General features: G+C 41.4%; 1 protein-coding gene across 1 annotated transcript in view; it reads left to right on the top strand.

The window, feature by feature from the left end:
* Window positions 1-1629: 1629 nt before the first annotated feature.
* PKHD1 (PKHD1 ciliary IPT domain containing fibrocystin/polyductin) overlaps window positions 1630-21685 on the top strand; it is a 456545-nt gene continuing 436489 nt past the window's right edge. The window contains exons 1-2 of the mRNA XM_081523421.1: window positions 1630-1981; window positions 8223-8361. The gene's annotated coding sequence lies outside the window, so the exon portion shown is untranslated. The remainder of the gene's footprint in view (window positions 1982-8222; window positions 8362-21685) is intronic.

The raw sequence follows: 21685 nt of genomic DNA, 5'->3' as shown, positions 1-21685 counted from the left end.
CCTGGGATTTGAAGGAGGAATAAGAAGTGGTCCTCACCATGGCCGTGGGAGAATGATGAGAATAGAAAATGATGATTTCTCACGTATCATTAAAGAACATTTGGCCTATTCAATATATTCAAATGTATTATTTGAATTCAGGGGCCCCCAACCTCCAGGATTTAATGCCTCATGATCTGAGGTGGAGCTGATATGATCATAATAGAAATAAATTGCACAATAAATGTAATGCACTTTAATCATCCTGAAACCATCCACCCCCCACCCCCAACACCTACCCCACTGTAGTCTGTGGAAGAATTGTTTTCCACGAAACCTGTCCTTGGTGCCAAAAAGGTTGGGGATCACTAAATATATATAATCTGACTTATTTCCAGGTTAAAATGTACATTGAATAATTGACTTATTTTACTTTTTCATCTTTATTAAGGTATTATTGACAAATAAAAATTGTGTATCTATAGGTTGTACAACATGATTTGTTAGAGCACTTGAATGATTGATTTAGTCAACTTTAGTTGGCATCTTACTATTAAGAGAAATCAAATTTCACTGTATTAACAAGTTTATTCATTTTTCCCCCCAGATTTATAAGAATTAAGAGCCTTGGAAAGATTTTGTTTATAAATTAGATCATTATAGTATTCATGAGACAAATCAAATGTATTAAATTCATAAATAAAAGTTGAAATGTTTAAGGGACTTTAATTAAGTAGATTAGTAAATGTTCCAAAATACTAATCCAAGGCCCCTTGAAAAGTGATAGCTAAAAACTGCTAAACTTATAAACAGGATAAGATTTGTACGGTGAACCTGATAGCTAAAGGATGAACTTTTGTCTTATTTGTGGTTGTTTTTGAGTTTTCTTTTTTCATTTGTAACTTCAATAAATTGAACAATAATTTTAAATAGCAAATAAAATAGAATAAAATGATGGTTTCTCTCCATGAGTGGGGAACCAACCATTCCACCTGTTCCCAGCTCAGCCCCGTCCTCAGAGCCCAAGGCTGGCAGGTTGCCTAGTTAATGTTTAAAACAAAAACCTGTTGAACAGAAAGAAAGTCTTTGAAAGTACAAAAGGCCTTTGCACTGAAGGGCCCCTCCTAAATCTCCCCGGGTAAAGAACGCTGGACACATTATCTCCAGTAACTCTTGGTGAGAAGGCATTGTCTTCTCAGGGAAGGTATTACTGGTATTTAGGTCAGGAAAATTAAAGTTCTCAGGAAGAGCCTAGAAGTTTAGGGCAAAGGAGGAGGCACTGAGAAGATTAGCGGGCCCCAAAGACTAGTGGGTCCAGAGAGGGTCTTGGGTCCTTTGAACATAAACCAGCCAGAAGGTTTGCTGTGAGCTGGGTCCACACAACAGCTGGTGTCAGCCAGACTGATTTCTGAGTAAGGCTGTCCTGTCAGCAAGACTGACAGGAATTTTGGAATTTTGGTTAGAAGTGGTTAATGTGTGCAGCACAAGGGAAGAACTAAGTAAATATTTGACGTTCAGCTTGTGATCTGGAGGAGAGGAGGCAATGGAGAACTCTCCTGAAATAAAGGGTATTTTATTTGGAATTGTTTGGTAATAATGAAAGAACTTGGAATGTCCACGCCCTTTCATTTTCAGCTTGGGGTGTTCTGAGGGACACCCTCCTTTCCCTACTCTGCTAAGAGGTAGAGGTGGTCCCCTTAGGGAGTATAAATGTCTGGGGGTATAACAAGGATTGACCCCACAGGAGGACAAATGAATAGTTGTTGGAGAACCTTCACCTGGAGGGTCATGCTCCTACAAACACAGTGTCTGGAGAGTGGATGGGTGAGGTTTTGGTGCACAGAAAGGACAATGGTTAAAATATAAACTCAGCATTTGTTCATGGATGTATCCTAAGTGCTCAGACCAGTGTTTGCTACATGAATGGCTTTGCTCACATGACTGGAGGGACTGCCTGCTAAGGCCAGTATAGCCTCTGGATACAAGGGTGTTTCTCCCTGAGGTGGGTTTCCCCGTGCCCTGAGCCTGCCTCCTCCAGGCCATGTCTCTCTCGCCCTTCCTCTCAGCCTTCTCACACTAAAAGCCAACTAAAAAATGTTGCTTTTATCCCTTTTTCCAACTGATAGCATTTCTGCTTCCTGTTTTAGAGTAGCTGCCTCAATCCCTACGTATATACCCTCCAAAGGGGAGCTACCTTTATAGTTTTTGGATGAATAAAAGGAGACAAAAAGCATAATTTCATAGTCTATCCAGATATTTGCTACAGGGCAAATAAATGATCTGCATGTGAAGTGTGACTGTCTCCTCTGTGTGCTCCCAACCTGTATTTCTAAAAATTCTTAGGGAGCAGAGATGCTATTTAGAGGATATTTTGTGGCATAAAGGAAGTGATGAATCTTTATTCCATAAGAGATAAATACTTGGCCCAGCAGCAGCCAGGTTGATGTGTCATGCTATATCCCATGATGGAACAGAATCAAGGAGCAGAAAAGCAGATAGGATATGCAATGCCTTCTTCTTTGTCATTCTTTCATTAATTCGACAAATATTTATGGCACCCTGACTCTGCCCTAGGCATTGTTGCTGGAAGCCAGGATGCAGTGGTAAAACTAAGATAAGAACCCTATTTTTCTGAAGCTTAAAGTTTTTCTGGGAAATTAGGTGTTTCCTACGTAGGCCAGAGGACAGCGAGAGGAGTTAAGAGATAGCTAGTTCTTGCCTGGAGAATCCCAGGGATGGAAGAGCCTGGCTGCCGTCTATGGGGTCGCACAGAGTTGGACATGACTGAAGCGACTTAGCAGCAGCAGCAGCAGCAGATTTGTCACAATCTATGAATTCTTTCAAAGAAGTCTAAAAATAGAAGGCTGGTAGCGTTTTTGATGCTGCATTAGCCTGATGTAACCCAGTGGCTCAGTGGTAAATGATCTGCCTGCCAATGCAGAAGATGCGGGTTTGATCCCTGGGTCAGGAAGATCCCTTGGAGAAGAAAATGGCAACCCACACCGATATTCTTGCCTGGGAAATCCCATGGACAGAGGAGCCTGGCAGGCTACAGTTCACAGGGTCGCAAAACAGTCAGACGTGACTTAGCAACTCCAAAATGACAAACAAATAAACAAAAAAGGAAGGTTGTATTAACCCTAGAAGAGCTCTAACTGGACCACAGGAAAAGAATTAAGAATGATATATAAAAAAATTTTCTAAGAAAATCTGGGAGTATGTCAGAGTATGTTTTTAAGGTTAGTTTTAATGTTGCAACTTCTAATACACAACTTCTTCCTAGCTTATTTCTTTAAAAAAATTCTTTTTTGATGTGGACCATTTTTAAAGTCTTTATTGAATTTGTTAAAATATTACTTCTGTTGTATATTTTGGTTTCTTGGCTTTGAGGCAGGTGGGACCTTATGTCCCAGACCAGGGATCAGACCTGCACCCCTGGCACTGGAAAGTGAAGTCTTAACAACTGGACCACCAGGGAAGTTCCTTTTCCTTGCTTACATGTGATTGTAGCTGCAGAAAGCCAGAGTGGATACTCTGTGCTGTTTGAGTGGCAAGATCGGAGAGGGAGGAACCCATTCATCTCACCCCTCCCCACACACAGAACATCTGCTTCCTTTATAACACTGGTGGCTGGGAGCACACCTCCCGAGCCTCCTCAGATCCAGGAGGGCTGCACGGGGCCAAGCTGATGGCTGAAACCAAAGAAGCCCCAGACCTGTGGTTGAAGCAGCTGCATGAGCCATAAATTGTTTGCAGAAGTAGCTCTAGTGGCTGTCTAAGGGGAGGGGGCAACAGGAACAGCTACAGTCAGGATCGATTTCCCTTTGGTTTCTCCATGCAGCTCAGAGCTGCAGGATTCTAGGTTCTTTTCTGGAGACAGAAACACCAAAGCTGTACTTCCTTTGGATTCCTTTAGTCAGGGGAGGGCAGGCAAGTGCCACCCCTCTTTGTGTGTGGTTCTACTCTTAGGCTGATTCCCATTTCGGAGAGAGCACTGAAGGTCCTCCCCTTTGTGAGGCTGATAAAGCATCCCTTCTCTAGGTCTTCTAGGGCTCTTCTCATGCTGGTCTTTATGGCATCGTATACTTCCAATGAGCTGACTCTTTGGAAAAGACCCTGATGCTGGGAAAGAATGAAGGCAAGAGGAGAAGGGGGTGGCAGAGGATGAGATGATTAAATGGCATTACTGACTCAATGGACATGAATTTGAGCAAACCCCGGGAGGTAGTGGAGGACAGAGGAGCCTGGCATGCTGCAGTTCATGGGGTCGCTGAGTCAGACATGACTTACCAAGAGAACAACTACAGCAATATATCTGTTCACAAGTGAAAGAAAGCAGCACTGTGAACTTGTCTCCGCTTCATTTTCTACCCTTGCAGATTACAAATAAAAACCTTGGTAATCAAGTGGGGTCCCATGCTTGTCTCCAAGGGAGAGCCATACACCACATGTGGCTGTCTTCTTCTGGACATTTTGGTCTCAGCTGATACATCATTGCCTGTAAGGACCTTCCTTTAATATCTAAATATGCTACCTTGTCCCTCCCATCATGTCATCTTTTACTTTTAGTTACTGATGTCTCTCACTAGCTGAAGTTGGCTTATTCATTTATTCTTTTTTTTTTTCTGAGTGTATCCATTTTTTTTTTTTTCCTCATTTATTCTTTACTTGTATATTGACCGTCTTCTCCAACAGAATGGGATCCTTATGGGAATGGAGACTTTAACTGTCTGATTTAATCTCCTGCCTGTGACTACAAAGGTGCCTGTCATGTAGTGGGCACTCATTGTCACCCAGTCACTTCCCAGGTGCCTCAACAGTAAAGAACCTGCCTGCCAGTGCAGGAGATGAAGGAGACATGGATTTGATTCCTGGGTCAGAAAGATCCCCTGGAGGAGGGCATGACAAACCACTCGAGTATTCTTGCCTGGGAAATCCCATGGACAGAGGAGCCTGGTGGGCTACAGTGCATGGGGTCCCAAAGAGTTGGACACAACTGAGCACGCATGCGTACACATCAGTTACCCATCTGCTCGTGACCCTTCACTTTTTTCCATCTTAGAGGGAGTTAAGGTCTCATATTTCAATAACCTACAAGGCCCTCCAAGCTCCATCTCTTAAGCACCACTTGCCTGTCAAGTACCATCTCTCTGAGCTCGCTTTCTTTCTTACTCCACTCTGGTCAGACTGGTTGGCTCATTAAACACTGGGCGTGCCAAGAAGACGCCTTTCTCAAGCTCTTACACCTGCTGTTCGCTTGCCTGGAGCCCTCTGACCTGACACATCCGTGGGGTTGTTTCTTCATTGCTTTTTGTCTTTATCTGATGTCTTCCCTCCCTTCCTATCACAACTTTTAGTCCCACCCTGGCATTTCCTCCCTTCCTTCCTTTATTTTCCTCGTTAGCACTTAACATAATCTAACCTGTTATATATTATACTTGCTTTACTTGTTTATTTTCCCTCTCTCCCACTAGACTGTGGGTTTCCCTGATAGCTCAGTTGGTAAAGAATCTGGTTGCAATGCAGGAGACCCCGGTTTGATTCCTGGGTTGGGAAGAACTGCTGGAGAAGGGATGGGCTACCCACTCCAGTATTCTTGGGCTTCTCTTGTGGCTCAGCTGGTAAAGAATCTGCCCACAATGCCAGAGACCTGGGTTCGATCCCTGGGTTGAGAAGATGCCCTGGAGGAGGGAAAGGCTACCTACTCCAGTATTCTTGCCTGGAGAATTCCATGGACTGTTTAGTCTATTGGGTTGCAAAGAGTTGGACACGACTGAGCAACTTTCACTTTCCCACTAGACTGTAGTTCTCTGAGGGTCGCGATATTTGTCTGGTTGGTTCACTATTATATTTTGGTGCTTGAGCGGTGTCTGACACAGAGTAGTTCACAGTAAGCATTTATTGAGTGAATGAAAAGTGAGGGAGAACTTGGTGTTCTCTGTCATAAATTCTGGACTTATTGGAAGCCACTGAACACTGTGAAGGAGAAAAATGTCAGTTTTCCATTGAAAAAAAGATTGATTTGGGCACTTGGGATGAATGGATTGGGAGAGCAAGTATGGATAGAAAGTGATAAATTAGGAAGATTTGCAAGAGTTTAGGGGAAAGAGAGTGGTAGCCTGGATTGGGGCTGGGGGAGTGAGGATGGAGATCACGGATGTATTAGAAACTGTTAAGATTCTGAATAGGTAAGTCTTGGGGACTGATTAGAAATGGGAAGCTATGGTTGGAGACAAGATGTGGAGTAGGAGAATGTATGCATACATATATCTGATTCACTTTGCTCTACGGTAGAAACCAACACAAGATTGTAAAGCAACTCTATTCCAATAAAAATTTAAAAAAGGAATGGGAAGCTAAGCTGCATCAAGCATGAATCTAAGGTTTCCCTGTGTGAGTAAGAACCTGTGTGAATGGTTTATTGTTCTATACCTGGATACAGAAAACATGGGAGGAGGAAGAGATTTGAGGCAGAAGATCAAGGGCTTAAAGACTCTGGACTTGCTGGGTTTAGAGCATCTGAGAGATAGCAGAGTGGAAATACTGTGTTGGCAGTTGGATATTCAGGTCAGGAGCTCAGAAGATTCGAGTCATCAGCACATAGATAGTACATGAAGCCATGGAAATGGACGATAAACAAAAACTAGCATCAGGTTGCATCTGTGAGATCAAAATTCATCAGACATTTTTATGGTTCCAGCGTGGCTGTATCAACTGAAAAAAAAAAAAAAAGCACGACCAATTGATAAAAGTTGAAAATTGTGACTTGTTTGGCAGACTTTCTGAGGACTCCAGACTGGGAGGCAGCCTCTCAGACAGCTCTGAGAGACCGCTCCGAAAAGGAAGGGAGCCCGAATACATAGGGGTTTTGGCAACAAAAATTAGGTCATCAGAACATCAAAAGATGACTGCTAAAGAAAACTGGATATCTCAAGTTAGTGAATTTAGTGCTTCTCTGTGTGTGGGAAGATCCATGAATCTGGGCTCATTGAAATCAGTCCTTTGCTATGCACCTTAATCATCAAGGGCCAGTATCCAGCTTTTCTCCAGCCTGACTCCCCTCAGGGTATACCACTGTGTGGCTTGATGACTGCAGCATCCTTTGTTTACTGAGATGACAAGTGACATTTTTCATCCACAGCTGTTTCTCTCTGGGAAGGCTGGTTTGCTAGGTCACTGCTAAGGGGGGAGGAGGCAGCGGGACAGGGTGAGGGAAGGTGTGGTGGTCAGAGTACTCAGCTCCCACCTCGAACCTGAATTTTCTGTTGGTTCTACCGGCAACCCTCCACCAGGGTTACTCTGGATAAGACTGCACCTCTGTCTTTAGACTTAGTTCTGTTTTTGAAAGTTTCCCTTCTGCCATCAGTCCTGAGTCTTCCCCAGAAACCAAGTTAGTGAGGGGATGGTGACAGTTACCATCTAACCCAGCTGTTGATGGGGGCCGTTTTTTCCTGAAGCTTTTGGACCTGTGTTCAAAGAGGGCAGGAAGACAGATGGCTCCCAGAAAAGAGAAGTTCAGGACTAACAGAAGGGCTTTATTATTTTTTATTTTTTAATTGGAGGATTGTTGCTTTACAATGTTGTGTTAGCTTCTGCTGTACAATAGCATGAATCAGCTATATGTGTATGTATATCTAGATATCTTGCCTCTTGAGTCTCCCACTCCACCTCCATCCCACTCCTCTAGGTCATCACAGAGCACAGAGCTGAGCTCTCTGTGTTATACAGCAGCTTCCCACTAGCTCTCTATTTTACAAATGGTAGAGTTTATATGTTAATGCTACTCTCTCAAATCACCCCACCCTCCTCTTCCCACCCTGTGTCCCAGAAGAACTTTAAGTTGAATGAAGATCTTGGTGCAATTTCATGAGCATTTTGATATCTTTTCATCCGAAATGGTAGTTGTAGGAAACCATGCATTTATTTTAGGCTTGTTTTATTCTCTTTCTTATTTAAATTTTTTTTTTAATTTAAAATAAAAAAAAAAGAATTCGGGCCACACCCAGTGGCTTACCGTATCTTCCCTGACCAGGGATTGAACCCAGGCCACCACAGTGAAAGCCTGGCATCCTAACCACTAGACCATGATGAATAAAAAAGAGGTACAACTTGAGCGTTGCGAGTTAAGTGTTATTTGGGGCAAAATGAGGACTGCAGCCCAGGAGGCAGCCTCTCAGATAGCTCTGAGAGACTGCTCCAAATAAAACTTAACTCACCACTCCTAAGTTGTACGTCTTTTTCAGTTGACAGTTATGGCGACCGATGAAGCGGCCCAGGGTGGACTTCCTTCCTTCGCCTGGACTTCACGAGGAACCAGGGCTTTGGTACCAGCAGTGGCCTCTTGCACCCATCCACCTCCTCGGGGAGTGTAGATGAATTTGGGTAAGTCTCTCCCGGTTCTCGAATCTCCCATATTGGTTGAGATTCTGAGTTTTATGTGGTGGTGGAGCAGATTACCTGCCCCTTCCAGTAGGAGAGATACTGGGGGAGGTGGGTGTGAAACATCTGGGGCAGACTCACTCATGATCTAGACACGGAGTGGAGCTCGGTTGGAAGATACCGAGATATTCCCACCCAGTCAAAAGATACTGGGTGTCAGGAGTTGGGGGGATGGTGGCTGGCTGAAAGATGCCAGGGCAGTTGCCGCCTAGTGGAAAGGTAGTGGGCAGGGAAAAAATTTAAGGAATACCTGGGGTCCGACTGAAAGCATTCCAAGGTTGCTCCATTGTAGGGGACTGAATGGTCTTGGCTGAGTGGTTAAGTAAGAGGCTGATCTGACACTTTTCCTCAATTTGACTGCCATTACAGAATTTGTCAGGATAAAAGTGAGGAGACTCCAAAGAAAAGGGACAAGAATCCTCCCTGCCCATTTCAGTTTTCTCAGGTGACTGAGAATTTACAGGAGTGTTGGAGGCCTAGTCCTCATACTGTGCAGTGGTCCCATAGGGAAACCCACTCATTAATTAAAATACTTGCTCATCCAGGGGTCGCATAGAAGAAGTGGCCATTCAGCAACGTGAGCAGCCACGATGGTCTTAGATTGCCGGAGGCAGAATCCGAGACGTGTAAGAAGAGCTGAAATGACTCTGGGGTGACTCTTGGAGGAGTTAAGCTCACAAACAGCACATGGGCCCACTACACAAGTTCACTAGTGATTTTTATCCCTGACAAATTCAGCTTAAAATGGGAAACAAAATCTCTCAAAAACAGAAACAAAGGGGTGTCAGAAAGCCAGTCTCTGACTAACAATCCAGCCAGATTCACGTACAGTACATACGAAGCTCATACTTGCAAGTATCTAGTTAATTGGAGAAATTATATTAAAAGAGATTTCATTCTAAAATGGCCAAATTGGGGTTTCTTTTGGTATTCCAAAATAGATGTTTCTGTGTGGACAGTTAGAAAAGGCCGGCCGTGCTTATTTTGGTATCTAGAAGCTTCTAAAATAGGAATTGATAGAGAAACTTCTTTGCAGGAAACCAACAAGAAATTGCTTGAGACTGTATCAGAACTAAAAAAAGGCTGCTAGCCCTGACTCTGCCAGGTCACAGATCTAGTGGAACTGGGAAGTCACATTTGGCATTTATGCCACTTGGATTTTGATTTCTGGGCATCTCTTTGCCTTTTTTTTCATGTGGAGTGTGACTCCTGGCTGGTGAAGTTTTGGTTTGGTTTGATTTTGTTGGTCTGTTTTGAACACACAGACGTCTGGTACAAACTGCTGGAGTTATGTTAATATGGGAATTGCTCACTCTAAGGTTCCACACTCCATCTGAGAATCCCTTGGAGAAAAAAAATTTTTTTGACTGGTCAATGAATAGCTATGATCCAATGACAAGAAAAATGGCCTAAAAATATTAGATCTTTATTGACACTGGATAGGAAAATGGACTGAAGTTTCCCCTATGTCCAGGACTTCCTCCTGTATCTCTTTAAGAATTCTTGCCCTGAGGAAATAACTCCTGCTATACCTTTATACCGGAAGCATCACTACAAACAAAGCTAGTGGAGGTGATGGAATAACAGTTGAGCTATTTCAAATCCTAAAAGATGATGCTGAGAAAGTGCTACACTCAATATGCCAGCAAATTTGGAAAATGCAGCAGTGGCCACAGGACTGGAAAAGGTCAGTTTGCATTTCCATCCCAAAGAAAGGCAATGCCAAAGAATGCTCAAACTACCACACAATTGCACTCATCTCACACGCTAGCAAAGTAATGCTCAAAATTCTCCAAGCCAGGCTTCAACAGTATATGAACCATGAAATTCCAGATGTTCAAGCTGGATTTAGAAAAGGCAGAGGAACCAGAGATCAAATTGCCAACATCCCTTCGATCATCGAAAAAGCAAGAGTTCCAGAAAAAACATCTATTTCTGCTTTATTGATTATGCCAAAGCTTTTGACTGTGTGGACCACAACAAACTCTGGAAAATTCTTAAAGAGTTGGGAATACAAGACCACCTTACCTGCCTCTTGAGAAATCTGTATGCAGGTCAAGAAGCAACAGATAGAACTGGACATGGAACAACAGACTGGTTCCAAATTGGGAAAGGAATACGTCAAGGCTGTATATTGTCACTCTGCTTATTTAACTTATATGCAGAGTACATCACAAGAAATGCTGGACTGGATGAAGCACAAGCTGGAATCAAGATTGCCGGGAGAAATATCAATAACCTCAGATATGCAGATGACACCACTCTTACAGCAGAAAGCGAAGAAGAACTAAAGAGCCTCTTGATGAAAGTGAAAGAGGAGAGTGAAAAAGTTGGCTTAAAGCTCAACATTCAGAAAACTAAGATCATGGCATCTGGTCCCATCACTTCATGGGAAATAGATGGGGAAACAGTGTAAACAGTGACGGACTTTATTTTTCTGGGCTCCAAAGTCACTGCAGACGGTGACTGCAGCCATAAAATTAAAAGACCCTTGCTCCTTGGAAGGAAAGTTATGACCAACCTAGACAGCACTATTCAAAAGCAGAGACATTACTTTGCCAACAATGGTCCATCTAGTCAAAGCTATGTTTTTTCCAGTAGTCATGTATGGATGTGAGAGTTAGACAATAAATAAAGCTGAGTGCCGAAGAATTGTTGCTTTTGAACTCTGGTGTTGGAGAAGACTCTTGAGGGTCCCTTGGACAGCAAGGAAATCCAACCAGTCCATCCTAAAGGAAATCAGTCCTGAATATTCATTGGAAGGACTGATGCTGAAGCTGAAACTCCAGTACTTTGGCCACCTGATGCGAAGAACTGACTCATTTGAAAAGACCTTGATGCTGGGAAAGATTGAAAGCAGGAGGAGAAGGGGACGACAGAGTATGAGATGGTTGGATGGCATCACTGACTCGATGGACATGAGTTTGAGTAAACTCTCGGAGTTGGTGACGGACAGGGAGGCCTGGTGTACTGCAGTCCATGGGGTTGCAAAGAGTTGGACACGACTGAGTGACTGAACTGATTGATACCTTTATACCAGAGCTCTCTGGATCACTTATCTAGACCATCTCTAATTCACGAAACCAAAAGGAAAAAAAAAAGGGAAACAAAGCCTTTTAAAATCTTATTTCAACCATTGTTTACAAGTAGTGAGTTTTGTATTGTGAAATCTGATTCATAACTAAGTTTGGAAAACAAAGCTATAGGGTCTCGTATCTACTTGGATATATGTATGTCTCTGTGTGTTTTTGTTTTTTGGATAATACTGCTGATTGCTGAGATCAGTTTGTAAATGAGCTCTAATCTAATTGGCCTCAAAAAACAAAAAGTAAGTGCTTACAAATCAAATAATTCTAAATACAAGAGAAATTAACCTAAATGAATTTCAGGTTCATGTGACCTGGGAAATATTTAGTATTAAATACCTGATATTAATCTTTGTTTGTTGATCTAACTAATATAGACATTCCAAGTAATTAACATTAAGCAGAATATTTTCATTGTTTAGGAATGTCTGTCTAAAATAGTCTCTCCAGATTGGGGTAACTTGAATTTCTAAGGGTTGTGTTAAACTAAGTGTTGGAAGTTTATTGAATAGCGAGGTCATTTCCAAATAAAATAAGATTTTGAAACACTTACTACTGAACATGAATTTCCTCTTACAGAGAAACTAAAGAGATTTGGGACTAAAAATGAATGATGTTTGCTGCCATCCTAAAATGTTCTCTAGGAAAGCAAAGGTTTTAGAAATTATCACTGGTATTTATGCTCACCAATCTATAAAATGCTAATATAAAAGTCAGTTCTTGGTTGCTTAAGGAAAGTAGGAAGTTTGTTTTTGGTAAAGAAGGTATGAGGAATGAAACTGCATTTTGTGAAGGGATAAGGAAGTAAGCTTGACTTATAGGTGGCTTTTTAGAATGGAAGAACAAAGTAATTGGTAGTGAAAGTGATAAGAAAGCTTGTGAAAAGTCAACCATGAGAAAAGAATTTTTTACATGGTTTAAAATAAGTTTAAAATAATTTTAAGTTTAACTTTTAAATAAAATGAAAGTGAGTGAGGTCACTCAGTCATGTCTGACTCTTGGCAACCCCATGGACTGTAACCTACCAGGCTCCTCTGTCCATGGGATTTTCCAGGCAAGAGTCCTGGAATGGGTTGCCATTAAAGTAGGCTGGTGCAAAGACTTGAATTTAGTTTTTCTCTCTGTTAAGATGACACTTTTCCTTCAGATGTTGAACTGCCTTTGATACTAGATTTAAGTTTCTTTATCTCCTCAATGATCTGTTCTGAAATCCTTTATTTTTACTTTGGCTAAGTGAATAGCTATTGTTTCACAATAACCTATAATGCTGTCTGACTGAGTGTTCTAAACCTTTTTGATATTTGTTGACAAAACTTCCTAAATCATTCTAATGAAGAAGATTTGTAGCTATCTTTGGGATGCTTCAGAAGGCCCCTGAAACGTCCCAAAGAGACTTTACACTCTTTAGATGTTACACTAATTATGTTCATTTTGTACACAGAATTACTTGGGAATTATTGTCAGGTGAGTAATAAGTCTCAGGTTACATTGTATGGTTGATGTTACTAATATAGATACCCTAGAAACTGTATGGAGTTCCTAAAATTCTGATATGTTTGGGCAAAATGTTATCAGTCATAATTCTAGTTACTATCTCAAAATATTGTCATAGCACTAACCAAGTTTCACAAAAATGCTTCCTCTTCAAGAAGATTTATAGAAAGGACTTTTGGATAAATACCAGTTTCTGAACTGGGCAAGGATTCTAATGGAAAACCTGATGACTTTATGAAGGTTAACAAAAGGACTGAATGAACTGGTGAATATGCTTATAACTTTAATGATTTCTATCTGAAAAATTACTGATTTGAATCTGTGTTTTCCAGGTGTAAGAAAAACCTTCCCCTCAAACTAATTATGACAGTAATTTGGAAAAATTATATTTTATAAACAAATTGAAACTTGTATCTTTTCTCTCTATCTGAACCCTCCAGAGACTGGAAACTCTTAGTCTTCCAATAACTTTATTAGGTAAGTTAGGTAGGTTGTCTCACTAACAGGTGCAAAAATCTCAAGAAATTTTGGAGACCTTGAGAAGGGAGGAATTCACTTATATCTGTGAGGCAAAATATGTGATAAGCCTTTGGCGTGACTTTCCTAGCCCTGTTCTAGTTTCCTAGAACTTTTATTTTAAAAGTTCAAGTCTATTGAGACCAGACCTATATCACAAACAAGTCTTAATTGGGTTATATTTGGTAAAAATGATGGTGATTTTAGGGAGAAAAAGATGTTTCAGTTCAGTTCAGTTCAGTCACTCAGTCATGTCTGACTCTTTTCGACCCCATGGATTTGCAGCACGCCAGGTTTTCCTGTCCATCACCAACTCCTGGAGCTTGCTCAAACTCATGTCCATCGAGTCGGTGATGCCACCTAACCATCTCATTCTTTGTCATCCCCTTCTCCTTCTGCCTTCAATCTTTCCCAGCATTAGAGTCTTTTCCAGTGGGAAGACTTTCCTATCAGAGTCTTCGCATCAGGTGACCAAAGTATTGGAGTTTCAGCTTCAGCATCAGTCCTTCCAATAAATATTCAGGACTGTTTTCCTTTAGTCCTGATTTCCAATGAATATTCAGGACTCAACATTCAGAAAAAGATTTCAATGAATGTTAAATCCCAGTTTGTTAATGGAGGTCTGTATCTACTAAGACTCATTTCCTGGACAGTTCTTTGCTGTTCAGTTCAGTTCAGTTCAGTCGCTCAGTCGTGTCCGACTCTTTGCGACCCCATGAATTGCAGTACGCCAGCCCTCTCTGTCCATCACCAACTCCCGGAGTCTACCTAAACCCATGTCTATCGAGTCAGTGATGCCATCCAGCCATCTAATCCTCTGTCGTCCCCTTCTCCTCCTGCCCCCAATCCTACCCAGCATTAGGGTCTTTTCCAATGAGTCAACCCTTCGCATGAGGTGGCCAAAGTATTGGAGTTTCAGCTTCAACATCAGTCCTTCCAATGAACACCCAGGATTGATCTCCTTTAGGATGGATTGATTGGATCTCCTTGCAGTCCAAGGGACTCTCAAGAGTCTTCTCAACACCACAGTTCAAAAGCATCAATTCTTTGGCGCTCAGCTTTCTTCACCGTCCAACTCTCACATCCATACGTGACCACTGGAAAAACCATAGCCTTGACTAGATGGACTTTTGTTGGCAAAGTAATGTCTCTGCTTTTAAATATGCAATCTAGGTTGGCCATAACCTTCCTTCCAAGGAGTAAGCGTCTTTTAATTTCATGGCTGCAATCACCATCAGCAGTGATTTTGGAGCCCCCCAAAATAAAGTCTGACACTGTTTCCACTGTTTCCCCATCTATTTCCCATGAAGTGATGGGGCCAGATGCCATGATCTTAGTTTTCTGAACGCTGAGCTTTAAGCCAACTTTTTCACTCTCCTCTTTCACTTTCATCAAGAGGCTCTTTAGTTCTTCTTCCCTTTCTGCCATAAGGGTGGTGTCATCTGCATATCTGAGGTTATTGATATTTCTCCTGGCAATCTTGATTCCAGCTTGTGTTTCTTCCAGCCCAGCGTTTCTCATGATGTACTCTGCATATAAGGTAAATAAGCAGGGTGACAATATACAGCCTTGACATACTCCTTTTCCTATTTGGAACCAGTCTGTTGTTCCATGTCTGGTTCTAACTGTTGCTTCCTGACCTGCATACAGGTTTCTCAAGAGACAGGTCAGATGGTCTGGAGGGTATATTAATGTAAAATTTAGTTAAATTATTAAAGGACACTCTAGGCTTGTTTCTGAAGCTTATCTCAGTAATCTATCTTTGGATGAAGATCAGATGCCTTACTCATGACCTGCAACCAAGACTGGAAAAAGATGTAATTTAAGGAACTGTCTTCAACCTGGATGGAAGGACCTTTCTATCAGGTACTCTTAACTAGTTCATGCCCAGTGAAACTGAAGGAGAATTGACTCTTGGATTAACTCTCACTTCTAAAGGCCCCTAAGCTGGACTGGTCTATAGAGAGGCCTGCTGATCTCAAACTCACCTTAAAACGAGGCTTAAAAAGAAGAAACTGCACTACACTAGGATAAGAAGATGACATCAGAAGTAGACAGCTTGCCCAAGATGCTGATCTGATTTGTATGATCATTTATAATGTTTTCTTGATTCCTTGGACCTATGCCTATCAATCAAATGTTTTCTATCATGGATACAATTCTATGCCAGTTTGAAACTCAATCCAATTGTTGGGTTGTGGCCAATAGCCTGTGTCTAGTACTTCTGTTTTACTTTGGTGGATTTCTGTCCTCCAGGGCACTGATTGGATATCCCCTGGGAAATTTATTTTAGATGAGAGTTCAGTCCTGTTCTGTCTATTCACGACATTATTAGATGGGATCCTCTCACCTGGCCAATTAATAATACCTGCTCTGATGTTGGCAATAGATTTTTCTCTTAGGGTCATTCAAACTCAATCAGAGTGGCAAGCTAAGTCTCAATCAAAAAAACTAACCTCTCATCTATTAAAAGGAAAATTCCCACAATTATGGGATGGATCTATATGGTTAACACCAGGCTACGATCATTTAAGTTTAAAAGCTTCTCTATGTTGGGAATGATTAAATCATACTAAAAATGATCAACCTGGTAATATTATGAGACAAGGCCAGGTGCTTTATGAACTATGCCTATTATTACCCTTAGAGAGAATGATTGTTATGGAACTCGGTGGATTTGTGGCACTAATTTATGGCCTTGACAGGGATGGATACGAAGGTGTAGCCTGGAATTCTCATAAATTTAAAATTAAGGTCATACATGTTAGCAAATTAGAGGTAATCCCAACCAATCTAGGATCCCTGGTGGCTCAGAGGTTAAAGTGTCTGCCTCCAATGCGGGAGACCTGGGTTCGATCCCTGGGTGGGGAAGATCCTCTGGAGAAGGAAATGGCAAACCACTCCAGTATTCTTGCCTGGAGAATCCCATGGACGGAGGAGCCTGGTAGGCTATGGTCCACGGGGTCGCAAAGAGTCGGACACGACTGAGCGACTTCCCTTTCCTTTCCTTTCCAACCAATCTACCGTTGGTATGATCCCAATTGGTCAAAGATCTGTATTCTACTGGTATGACCATTTATCATCTTTTTTTGTGTGTACCTTCATTGGGGTTGGAGGATGTAATTGGGCGTATAAGAAGCGTTAACAACTTTCATAAATAGTAACCGGATTATTAGCCTATTAAATTCTATGATGAGAATTTTCCTTCTTCTTTCATCATAGAGAAATTTCTCTATAATGAGAAAGGCAGTGCAACACAACTGCAAGGCCCTTGACACCTTACAGCATCTCAGGGAGATATCTGTGCTATAATTCAAAGTAAATGCTGTATTTTCATACCCGACAAATCCTTTAATGTGACACATTTGATGAACCATATGAAAAATCAGATTTCTGCTTTAAGTGATCCATTCCCTAATCTTGATGATGTTTTAAGCTGGTTTGGTGTGGGAGGTTCATGGCGGAAATATTTACTTTTAATTCCACTAATGTTATTAACTATACTATCTGTATTTTGCTTGTTTCACAAGATTATTGTTTCTTGTATTATCAAGTGTACGACTGAGCCTCCAATGTAAATAATGATGACTAGACTTGAAGCAGTTGATCAAATATATAGCTCAATATATGATCAATGATTGTAATAGTGTAACTCTAGATATGGGAAGATGCAAGGAAAGGAAGCACTTTACTGGATCATAACTAGAAGACAGGTGTCCAGAGATCTTTGACTACTAAGACCTAGTCTAGTAATAGCACACTGAGTGGCCTATCAACAAAAACTTTCTTCAGAACTGGGACAAAACCTTGTATATTGACCTTCCCCCACTGCTGCTTTGGAGCAGTCTCTCAGAGCTCTCTGAGATGCTGCCTCCCGGAGTGCAGTTCTCATTTTGCCCTAAATAAAACTTAACTAGCAACTCTCGAGTTGTACATCTTTTTTAGTCGACAGCCACCAGGGAAGTCCTAAAATTTTTTAAAAACTACATATTTATGGTAAAAAAAAAAAAAAAGTTCAGTGTAGAAGAGTATAAGTGAAAAATACAAATTCTTCTTCCTCTCCACTTAAAAAAAAAAAAAGCTGGTTCCATTGCTCAGCCTGTTACATTTTGTTTTAAAGTCAAATTTTATTGGGTTCAGCAAGTTGGGGTGATTCACTCTCGGGTTTCTTTGTGGCAGCTGTTTGCCATGAATGAATATCTCGCTTGTCCCGGGGTCTTCATGGGCCTCTCCAGGCAGCACCTGGAAGAACAGTCAGATCTTTTCATTCTTGGGCAGGAGGTGGCGTGCCCTGAGGACAGGCAGCTGCCTCCCGGTGGGAGGGGAAGGAGCAGGTGGGGCAAGAGGCCACATGCCACCAAATCCCTTGCAAATTTTCCTCCTTCCTCAGCCCGAGGCTGCCAACCGGGCTGAATACCACAGGGAGATTTTTTCCACTGTGAACAACTGTCCCGGGACAGCAAGCTGGGATCACGTTTCAGGAATCTCGCGTTGCCCTTGAGAAGCCGAGTGGACGGCTGTCAAGTATGTATAGGGGATAAGAAGGCTCCAAAGAGAGATGATGAGTCAGGAGGCACTGGGGTGAAAGGGGCGCCTTCTGTGGGGGTGGGGGTGGGGACAGCCTGATCCCTCCAGCCTTCCCTTCAACCTTCCATGGAAGAGAATGATCACACTAACTCACATTTTAAAGATTTACTTTTTGTTTTATTTAATCTTCCTCTTCCTTTCCTTTGAAATTTTTTCATTTTAATTCAGTTTCCAATCCAATTTGAAATATAGTATTGTGAAGTCGATTTATCTTCAATGATTTATTAAAATTCATGGAACACATAACAATATTGTTGTACTTATTTTCTTTCCTAATGTTATTTGACTCTGAAACAACATTAGTATTAATACTTTCATTCCCAGCATGAGCTGTCTCAATTTTTTTTTAATCACATATGTTATATATGAATACCTCTTAGTAAAATATTCAGATAACCCCTATCTTCTCATTTGAGGACATTTTACAGTTTACAAAGTGTATTCACAATTATTCTCTCATCTGATTTTTACTAGAAGGTGTTCTCAGCTAATGGTCCATATCTGCATATCTTTGAAACACTCTGGGAGAACAGCCCTGGGAGGCAGACTTTTCTAGAGCAAGCGTGGACAAGAGAGATGGAGGACGAGGGAGAAGGTGGCTGCCTGGAGATGGGAGGTCAGAGAACAAACCCGGTCTAGTTCCCAATCTAGTTCAAGGAGCTTAAATCACTGCTTAGGAGGCTCTGCATGGTCCCCAAGCCTAGTCCCACCCCTTTGTTACAGGCACCCACCCCCATCAAATCAGGCGACTTCTAGATCCCACACCTGTGCCAGGAGGATACCCTGATTTGGTGACCAAGGGTATGACAGGGGTTCAAGGAGGCAACCACCTAGAGTTAAATAATAAAACACAAACAACAGTCCCTGGGGAATGGTGTGAATATCCCAAGCCCGCCACCTGCCCTCCACCTTCCTTCATGCCCTCTCTTCTTCTCTCCCTTCTTCCCTTCCTCCCCGCCTCCTGTCTCCCCTCTATGCAGCCCATCCTCTTTACAGCCAATCCACCAGCTGAGATGGCTCTTCTCCATTTCTTCCCATCCCCTTGAGTGCTATTTTATGTACCTTTGAGTTATTTAAGTCAGTCCTTGAACTCATTTTATCCATACGTCATCTGCATAAACATGTTGACATGCCCCTCAACATGTGGGGTCTCCCTGGCTCAGAGTGCCCCCAGAAGAGTCCTGTTTGCAGGAAACAATGATGCCATTTCCCTCTTCCCAGAATGTCTCTAAGCCCTACATGCCAGAACTTTTAAGATTAAATCACTCTGCTCTTGGTCCATCTCATAAGTTCTTCGGCGAATGGAAGATAAGTTAGCAGTCAAACTGGGAAACATCATGGACCAGGTAGCTAGTCCTTCTGGAAATGACTGAACTCTACCAAACCACAGAAAAATCAATTTCTGAAATACCATCTCATGTTTGTGGAATATAATATTTCTCTTGGGTAACATATTGGAGACTTTCTGCATCCAACTGTGTAAATCAGATATGACCAAAAACACACTCCTGGGTGTTACCACAACTCTCAACACTTCACTACACTACTTTGCTTTTTTAAAATGAAAATTTTATTTATTTGTTGAAGTTTAGTCGGCTTACAATGTTGTGTTATTTTAAGATATACAGGAAAGTGATTCAGTTCTCTATACATATATATCTATACCTATTATTTTTCAAATTCTTTTGCATTATAGATTATTACAAAATATTGAATATAGTTCCCTGTGCTATACTTGTTGTTTATTTTATATATAGTAGTTGTATTTCTTAATCCCAAACTGCTAATTTATCCCTCCTCTACCTTTCTCCTTTGGTAACCATAAGTGTTTCCTATGTCTGTGAGTCTATTTCTGTTTTGTAAATAGGTTCATTTGTGTCATTTTTTTAGATTCCACTTATGTGATATCATAAATATTTGTACACTTTTGACATCAGATACATGGTTTCGCAGACACTCTCCTCTTTCACTTTCATCAAGAAGCTCTTTAGTTCTTCTTCACTTTCTGCCATAAGGGTGGTGTCATCTCCATATCTGAGGTTATTGTTATTTCTCCTGGCAATCTTGATTCCAGCTTGTGCTTCATCCAGTCCAGCATTTCTCATGATGTACTCTGCATATAAGTTAAATAAGCAGGGTGACAATATACAGACTTGACATACTCCTTTCCTGATTTGGAACCAGTCTGTTCTATGTCCAGTTCTAACTGTTGCTTCTTGACATGCATACAGATTTCTCAGAAGGCAGGTCAGGTGGTCTGATATTCCCAACTCTTTAAGAATTTTCCAGAGTTGGTTGTGATCCATACAGTCAAAGGCTTTGGCATAATCAATAAAGCAGAAATAGATGTTTTTCTGGAACTCTCTTGCTTTTTCGATGATCCAATGGATGTTGGCAATTTGATCTCTCTTTCCTCTGCCTTTTCTAAATCCAGCTTGAACATCTGGAAGTTCATGGTTCATATACTGTTGAAGCCTGGCTTGGAGAATTTTGAGCATTACTTTGCTAGCGTGTGAGATGAGTGCAATTGTGTGGTAGTTTGAGCATTCTTTGGCATTGCCTTTCTTTGGGATGGAAAAGCAAACTGATCTTTTCCAGTCCTGTGGTCACTGCTGCATTTTCCAAATTTGCTGGCATATTGAGTGTAGCACTTTCTCAGCATCACCTTTTAGGATTTGAAATAGCTCAACTGTTATTCCTTCACCTCCACCTGCTTTGTTCGTAATGATGCTTCCTAAGGCCCACTTGACTTCATATTCCAGGATGTCGGGCTCTAGGTGAGTGATCACACCATCGTGATTATCTGTGTCGTGAAGATCTTTTTTGTATAGTTCTTCTGTGTATTCTTGCCACCTCTTCTTAATATCTTCTGCTTCTGTTAGGTCCATATCATTTCTGTCCTTTATTGTGCCCATGTTTGCATGAAAAGTTCCGTTCGTATCTCTAATCTTCTTGACGAGATCTCCAATCTTTCCCATTCTATTGTTTTCTTCTATTTCTTTGCACTGATCACTGAGGAAGGCTTTCTTATCTCTCCTTGCTATTCTTTGGAACTCTGCATTCAAATGGGTATATCTTTCCTTTTCTCTTTTGCCTTTCACTTCTCTTCTTTTCACAGCTATTTGTAAGGCCTCCTCAGACAGCCATTTTGCCTTTTTGCATTTCTTTTTCTTGGGGATGGTCTTGATCACTGCCTCCTGTCCAATGTCATGAACCTCCATCTATAGTTCATCAGGCACACTGTCTATCAGATCTAATCCCTTGAATCTATTTCTCACTTCCACTGTATAATCATAAGGGATTTTATTTAAGTCATACCTGAATGGTCTAGTGGTTTTCCCTACTTGCCTCAATTTAAGTCTGAATTTGGCAATAAGGAGTTCATAATCTGAGCCACAGTCACCTCCCAGTCTTGTTTTTGCTGACTGTATAGAGCTTCTCCATCTTTGTCTGCAAAGAATATAATCAATCTGATTTTGGTATTGAACATCTGGTGATATCCATGTGTAGAGCCTTTTCTTGTGTTGTTGGAAGAGGGTATTTGCTGTGATCAGTGCATTCTCTTGGCAAAACTCTGTTAGTCT

The sequence above is a fragment of the Giraffa tippelskirchi genome, chromosome 8 (genome assembly GCF_054371585.1).
Source record: "Giraffa tippelskirchi isolate mGirTip1 chromosome 8, T2T-mGirTip1v1.2.pri, whole genome shotgun sequence".
Lineage (NCBI taxonomy): Eukaryota > Metazoa > Chordata > Mammalia > Artiodactyla > Giraffidae > Giraffa > Giraffa tippelskirchi.
This window is presented reverse-complemented; position numbering and strand designations above follow the sequence as displayed.